General features: G+C 42.7%; 1 pseudogene; it reads left to right on the forward strand.

Annotated features, from left to right (window-relative positions):
- Positions 1 to 383: 383 nt before the first annotated feature.
- On the forward strand, positions 384 to 564 carry LOC132207597 (U2 spliceosomal RNA; annotated as a pseudogene).
- The last annotated feature ends 7,890 nt before the right edge of the window (positions 565 to 8,454 follow it).

Below are 8,454 nucleotides of genomic sequence, written 5' to 3' on the forward strand. Positions count from 1 at the left end.
TGCAGACAGTGACAGGCTGAAGCACCTTCCTCTTTGCTGGGACATTCTCTGAGCGTGCGATTCTGTATCGGTTGTTGCTGCAATCTCACTGACCCTCCACCAGTCGCGGAATTGATTGATGAGGCTTGTTGGTGACGTCAGCTCTGCCCTATCTCATCTGATTGGTACCTTTCCGATGATCTACATTCACTGCGAAAAGAGATTTATAGAAAAGGTGCGGAAAAAGTGTTGGTGTAAACTGACTGTTTGCCCTGGTCTGGAAGCCCAGGAGTTTGGGAACAGTAAAAATTGCCAGCAGTGATTTACAAGTCTTTGCACACAGTCAGGCTGATGGAAAATATGGAAGGTAACTGGGACTGAAGGTAGTCCAGCACTATAATGGCATTGCTTCTTTGCCTACTTGGTTGACATCAGTGTGTCGTACTTATTCTTGTCAGTTTTAATATTTGATATGTCCTTTATTTAAAGACCCTATGTTAAACTGATTGTTGGAGTAAGAAGTAGGAGCTTGCTCCATTTGCTGTGTTTCTAGGACTGGTTATAGTCTCTTTGAACCAATTCTAAAAACAGTCTCATCAAAATTTGAGGAAGGGTCTAGGCATGAGACGTCAGCCTTCCTGCCATGTTCATCCAGCTCTACACCTTGTTATCTCGGATTCCCCAGCATCTGCTCAACAGGCCCTTCAGCCCCACAAGTCCACACCAAACCTCAGAGCATCCCAGCCAGACCTACAACCCACCTAATCTACCCCTCCCTAAACATTACAGGCAATTTAACATGGCCAACCACCTAACCTGCACATCTTTGGATTGTGACAGCACCCTGACAAAACCCACACAGACACAGGGAGAATGTGCAAACTCCACACAGGCAGTCTGCGAGAATCGAACACAGGTCCTGGCGTTGTGAGGCAGCAGTGCTAACCACTGAGCCACCATGCCGCCAAAGTGCTTTCTCTCAGTACTCTCACCCAATTTTCTCCAAATATGCTTGTTCCAAGGTAACTGTTAATCTGTCCTTTTTTGAATGTTCAACACTTGCTCTGAATGTTAGTGCCTCATCCCTGCTAATGCCGCACCTTCCCACCAACACCATCCCCAAATATCCACACATGGCATCAGCAGTAAAAGAAAATCGCCTGCCAACACTACCTCATTACAAATAGCATTTCAGAAAAAAAAGATGAAGCTATCGAAGTATTCACTAGTGTTGACTTTGATGATGACTTGGGATGCATTGAACTAGAGATTTTGGAAACACTGAGCCAGGAAAGGATATGGCATTTCCAACACACGTTTTTCATTTGAGTGCAGAGCAACTAATCAAACAAGTGTGCATGTGACTGCTTTATTTTTCTCATGCCAAGGCCTGTGAGCTTAATCAGATTACCAATTCACTGATGTGGGATACAACTGTGAATGACAGTCAGTGGCACATTATTCCGAAAGCCAATTCTCACATTAGCCAGACCGAGATATATTTGCAAATCTAGCGAAATGAGCCAGAGTTGAATAAAAATGCTAAATCAAGATACAGAATTGCCTGCCCACAAAGTACATTCTTGCTCTAAGAACTCTACAAGCTTTTCAGCACCTGACACGAGTTATGCCGCAATATCTCTGCCCTTCCCTGACATTTTTGCACTTTGATGTTTCAACTAGAACTTAATGTCTCACAGTGCTCCTGTCTTGCCTGGTGTTTATCACAGGCATAAGCCAGGCAGCTTAGCATTGTTATTACCAGCAGTCAGTCAAGGGCTGATCAGCAGCTATGGCAACAGACACATGTGTTTTGACCAAATGGGCACGTCTCAAATTCTCAGGGAGACAGTTCTCAGTCAGGGCAAGGGAGATAGTATTCAGTCATGAGGTCCTGACACAGCATGGCCAAGGAATCATTCGATATCAGCCCAGGGACTTCGACACTGTCAGTCAACCATTTGGGATCAGGGGATCTGTATCACTACAGTACAGAGAGGTGGCCACACTCACCACTAATTACATTCCCAAAATGCTCCAGTAGATTTGTTATGCCTGAATTATGAGCATCAATCCAAGCTGACCCTATCCATTCCTGCCACTGGGGGTCAGTTTGATGAAATTCTCAAAGGTGTTCAAGAGATTGGGAGGTTCAAGTCCATCGCTCCCTGAAATCGCAACACAAATAGATAAGATGGTGAAGAATTTCACTTTCATGGTACCCTGCATCAGGATCTGGTCAGCTTTGATATCTGGCTCATAAGTGAGATGAGGTTTTTTTTCAAACATGTCAGAGCATGTATTGTTCCTATGAGAACAACTGTGGTTCCATTCATGCATTTTTTTTTAATTTCAACCATGAAACGGCCACAACTTGATTAGAAGTGAAAGTGAACATCAACCAGTTTGAACTGTCGGTTGCTAAATAAATTAAGACAGAGATAAATGTATTTGCAGGAGTTTTTTGTTGTTAAAAAAAAAATCATTCATGGAATCTTGATCTCACTGGATAAGAATGGAAGTTTTCTTCCCTCAAGGACAGAGGTGAACAGATGGGTTTTTCTAACTGACAATAGATTCACTGTCATCATTAGATTCTTAATTCCAGATTTTAAAAAAAATCAAATTCCACCATCTGGAATGGTGTGATTCAAATCTAGGTCCCTAGACCATATCTCAGTCTCTTGTGAGAGATGTTAATGTGATGACATCCCATTGATTTATATACTTCTATAAATTAAAGTCTCTGTATAGGAATCAAATGCAGATAAAAGACTTTAATTTACAGAAGTAAACTCTTATTTACCTACACACAGGTATGCAGACACTACCCTGAAGCTTCCTGCCCAGCCAGGAATTCGGTGTGTAAAGCTTTTGTAACTCCTTTTCTTCTCACACATCGGTATGCAGACACTGTCTTAAGCTTCCTGACTGAATTGAAATTAGAATCAAACTGTTGTTTCAAATAGGGTTAGGTGGGGAAAATTTGTAAGGGTGTGAAATTTCTAAAGCATGTCACTTCTGTCGCTGGCAAAGGGGCCAGGGCACTGACTTTCTTCTAGCCAGACACACTAGCAACTTGAAATCACAATCAATCTTGGACAACAATTCAAAAATCGCCTCCTGCCATTAGCAGCTACTTCACTAGCAATCGATACTATAAGCTGGTCTTTTATGTTCTTGATGTAATAATTGCTTCGTATCCTATTTTTGTCTGTTGTAGTAATTGTTTTATGCACCTTGCCATTATAAATTGTGAAATCTTTTTAAGTATCATATCTTTTGTAAAGTATAATAAGCGGGCACTCTCTGCTGCTCGGGGAGAATTACTTGCGAGACTCTGCACTCTGTGCCGGGTTGAGTACAGTAATGCTCCACAGCTTGTACTTGCTTGGTAATAAAAGGATTTGTGTTTTTCTAAACAGGTCAGTGTCTTGTGATTGCAGCAAGTCCGTGAGGGTCTCCGAAAACAAACTTGACATGTGGAGTAATGGACAGCAGACTAAATAGAAAATATACACCAGATATCACACCATGTCTTGTTTTTTGTATTCATCGCGAGATCCGTCACTGCTATGGACACCTGGTAAAGATCTGAAGAGACTGCATTCCCCATGGACAGGTCACCAGGTTTCATTGCATTTTTGCAATCGGCTATCAGGAATATTGAACATGACTCATCCCAATCTTTTGTTCCGATTTAAAACTTTCCTTTGATTGTTTCCAATAAACAAATATCTATTAGTAGTTGAAACTAGTCTGTGGAGAGCAATAGAATCCATAATTGTAAAAGGTGTGCAAACATATTGACCGGGCACAACAAATAAAGGGCCATTAAGATCAACATAGAATCCCTACACTGTGGAAGATGGCCATTCAGTCCATTACCAACCCTCCAAACAACATCTCACCCAGTCTCACACGCTACCCTGCATTTTGCACACAAGACACTATGGGCAATTTAGCATTGTCATTCTACCGAATTTGCACATTTTTGGACTATGGGAAGAAACTAGAGCACCTGGAGGAAACCCACGCAGGCAAGGTCTGGGTAGGACACTCTTTGTAATTTCAGTGTGAACTCGATGGGCTAAATGGTCTGCCTCCAGACTGGAGGGATTCTATGATCTCCAGAAGCAAGCCCAAAAAGCATGGTTTGGATATAGCTAACAGGAGAATCAAAAACCAACTTCACAGTTACTCAGAAATTTGCTGCTCGTTAACCAGTCCCGATGAACCAGGAAATCCCTTTTCACATACTGTGCGGGCGGCTAGTCTTTAGTCAGTGAGACTGTGTCAATGTGTCGTGATAACGTGACTATTCCCAAACTCTACCTGACAGATACACAACTGATATTAACATTTTATCCACAATACCTGTACCTTTAATTGAGCAGGGATCAGTAACACCAGTACAAACAGCCCAAAACCATGGTTCACTTGATAGTGAGAGTGACAGCAAAATCCATCAAATGTGCTTCTTTGTGAACTCACTGGTGTGTTAACAGTTTGGATAACTGAGTGAATGCTTTCCCCACTCAGACCACATGAATGGGCTCTCCCCAGTGTGAACCTGCTGGAACACAGGCAGGTAGGATGACCAAATGAATGCTTTCTCACATTTAGAGCAGGTGAATGGTTTCTCCCCAGTGTGAACACTCTGTAGGTTAGGTGAGCAAGTGAATCCCTTCCCACACTGGGAGCAGAAGAATGGTCACTCCCCAGAGTGAAGTCACTGGTGGATCAGCGGGCAATTCGAGTCAGCAAAGCTTTTCCCTCACGCAGAACAGGCCAACGGTCTCTCTCCAGTGTGAATTTGCTCATGCATCAGTGGTTGAGATGACTGAGTGAATGCTTTGCCACATTTCAGGCATGTAAATGGTTTCTCTACAGTGCGAACTCACTGGTGTTTAAGCAGGCTGGAGGACTGAGTGAATCCCATTCCACAATCAGAGCAGGTGAATGGTTTCTCTCCAGTGTGACTCTGGTGGTCAGTTTCTAGCTGGGATGGATTAAAAAATTCGTTCCTGCAATCTGCACATTTCCAGTCTCTCCCCAGTGTCACTGCGCTGGTGTTCGGACATTTCAGATGAATCTTCACAGACTCTTTACAGACCATATGCATTTCTCCCCAGTGTGAATGCTGCTTTTTCCTCCAATGTTCAAAATCCTGAGATAACTGGGCTGTGATAAGCAAAGTGACTGTCAGAGCTGGATGTGGACCTGTTTGAATTCTCCAATTGCAGACTAAGCTTTCAAACAGAAAGCAAGTGCAGCGAGTGAGGAACCAGAAGAACAACTACAGATTGTGAAATCGAGAAATCCTCTGGACATTTATGGAGCGACGCTTGGGAAATATGCTGGATCATCATTAGAACAAATTCAAATAAATATCCTCCAGGTAAGGGATCCAGTCAGTATTTGCACAAAACTGCTGAAAGAGAGGTGGGAGAGCCAGGGAGCAAGGGCAGGCATTGTAACTCAGTCTTTCAGAGGGATCAAAAGGTTAAGAACAGTGCAGAAGTAAAATTGTGGAAATCTGAAATGAAAACAATTAAAAATGCTTAGTCAGAGTTGTACAGCATAAACCAATCCCTTTCATCCCAGTTGTCCATGCTGACCATATGTCCCAAATTAATCTAATCCCATTTGCAAGCAATTGACCCATATTCCTCTAAACCCTTCCTATTCACATACCCATCCAGATGCCTTTTAAATGTCATAATTGTACCAGCTTCCACCAGTTCCTCTGGCAGGTCATTCTACACAGGCACCACCCACTTTCCCTTAAAAAGTTTCCCTCTCAGCTTAAACCAATGTGTTTAGTTCCAGTCTCACCTACCCCAGGTAAACAACCTTGACTACTCACTCCATGCCCACCATAATTTTATTAACCTCTAAGGTAACCTCTCAGCCTTCAATGGTCCAGGGAAAATAGCCCCAGCATATTCGGCCTCTCCCTGCAGCTCAAAACTTCCAACATCCTTGTAAATCTTTTCTGCACCCTTGCTAAGTTTAACAGCATCATTCCTATTGCAGGGAGGCCCGAACTGAACACAGTATTCCAAAAGCAGCATCATCAATGCCTTGTTCAGCCTATAACATGACCTCCCAACTCCTACACTCAATGCACTGACCAATAAATGCAAGCATAGCAAATATCATCTTCACTACCTTCTGTACCTGCAATCCCCCTTCAAGGAACTGTGCACCTGCACCTCAAGGAGTGTCTGTCGTGTAACAGTCCCCATGGCCTCACCATTAACTGTTTAAGCACTTCCCTGATTTTCATTACCATAATGCAATAGCTCGCATTTATTCAAACTGAACTGATTGCTGTCACACCTCGGCCCATCGACCCATCTGACTAAGATCCCATTCTTCTTGGAGATAAACTTCTTTGCTGTTTACTACACCAACAATTTGTGTCATCTGCACACTGACTAACAATTCCTCCAATATGCATGCCACATGATTTGTATCAATGGCAAAAAGCAGTGGAACCAGCACCGATCCTTGCAGCACACTGCTGTTCATAGTCATCTAGACTGAGAAAAAAAACAGCACCCCCACCACGATCTTGTTTCCTACCTTCAAGCCAATTTTGTTTCAAATAGCTAGCTCTCCCTGGATTCCATTTGATCTAATCTTGCTAACCTGTCTGTCATGTGTAGTTTTGGTGAATGCCTTGCTGAAGCCCATTTAGACAATGTCCACTGCTTTGTCTTCTTCAATCTTCTTTGTCACTTCCTCAAAAAACTCAATCAAGTTAGTTTCTCAAGATTTCCCACTCACAAAGCCATGTTGGCTATCCCTAATCAGTCTTTGCTTCTCTCAACACATGCAAACCCTGTCCCTCAGATTCCCCTCCAGCAATTAACCCCCCACTGACATCAGGCTCAATGGTCAATGGTCCTCTAGCTTTTCCTTAAAGAATGGCACCAGATTAGCCACTCAGCCTTCTGGCACTTCACCAGTGTCTCAGTGATGCAGATATCTCAGCAAGGCTACTGCAATTACTTCCCCAGCTTCACACACTTTGTGGATAACACCTGATCATGTGCCAGGGACCTATTCACCTTTATGCAGTTTTAGACGTCCAGCACCTAGACCTCTGTAATATGGACACTTGTCAACTTATTATTTATGTCTCCAAGTTCTCTAGCTTCCATATCCTTCTCTGCTGTAACTACTAATGTGAAATACTCATTCACATCTCAGCCTGCAGTTCCACACAGACAGCCTTGTTGATCTTGAAAGGGGCCCTGTTTGGTCCCAAGTTGCTTTTTTGTCCCAAATGAAGTGTCAGAATCTCTTGGATAAGGATAGCTCATGTCTCCTTTTTGACATCTTCATTTCCCTTGAGTATACTCCTACTGCCCTGATACTTCGAGGGATTGACCCAGTTCCTGCTGTCATTACCTGACATGCGCTGCCTTCTTTTTCTTGACCACAGCCTCAATTTTTTCAGTCGTCCAATAGCCCCGACAATTACCAGCCTTGCCCTTCACATGAACAGGAACATACTGTCTTTGGACTCTCCCTATTTTATTTTTGAAGGCCTTCCACTTTCCAAGTATACCGTTAACTGCATATTACCTCTCCCGATCATAGTTTGGAAGTTCTTGCCCAATACTGTCAAAGTTGGACTTCCTCCAATTTAGAAATGTATATGAAATATACAACTTTTATATTTAAACTGATCACATCTGTTTGCATCTGGCACATATTCCTCTAAACCTTTCTTATATATGTCCTAATTCAAATGCCTTTTAAACAATGTGACTGTACCTGCATCCACCCCCTCCTCTGAAAGTTCGTTTCACACATGAACCACACTGTAAAAGAAAAATTGTCCCTCATATCTTTTTCAAATATGTCTTTCTCCTCTCACCTTACATGTCCCCTTGTCGTAATCACCCAACCTAGGGGAAAAAACCATTAATATTCACATAATCTGTGCCCCTCATGTTTTTATGAGGATTTGTAAGGTCACCCCGTAACCTCCTATGCTCCAGTGAGAAAAGTTTAAGCTTTGGCAGTCTCTTTTGATAATTGAGCCCTCCATTCCTGGCAATATCCCAGCAAGTCTTTTCTGACCTGTCTCCAGTTTAATAATAATGTCCTTCCTGTAACAGGGCGACCAGAACTGCACGCAATACCTCAAATGAAGCCTCAACGATGTCCTGTACAACCTCAACATAACACCCCAACTCCTATACTCAAAGGAGTGAGCAATGAAGGCAAGTGTGCACAACAATTTACTAACCACCCTGTCGGCCTGTCTCCATAAACTTCGAAGAATTATGCAGTGAATCTCAGCATTTCTCTGTTCCACAACACTACCCTGGGTGTGACCATCAATTGTGTAATTCCTACCCTTGTTCATTTTACCAAAATACAATAATTCACATTTATTCAAATTGAGCTTCATCTTCTACTCCTCAACCCATTGACCCAATTGATTAACATGTC

The sequence above is a fragment of the Stegostoma tigrinum genome, unplaced genomic scaffold (genome assembly GCF_030684315.1).
Source record: "Stegostoma tigrinum isolate sSteTig4 unplaced genomic scaffold, sSteTig4.hap1 scaffold_109, whole genome shotgun sequence".
Taxonomy (NCBI): domain Eukaryota; kingdom Metazoa; phylum Chordata; class Chondrichthyes; order Orectolobiformes; family Stegostomatidae; genus Stegostoma; species Stegostoma tigrinum.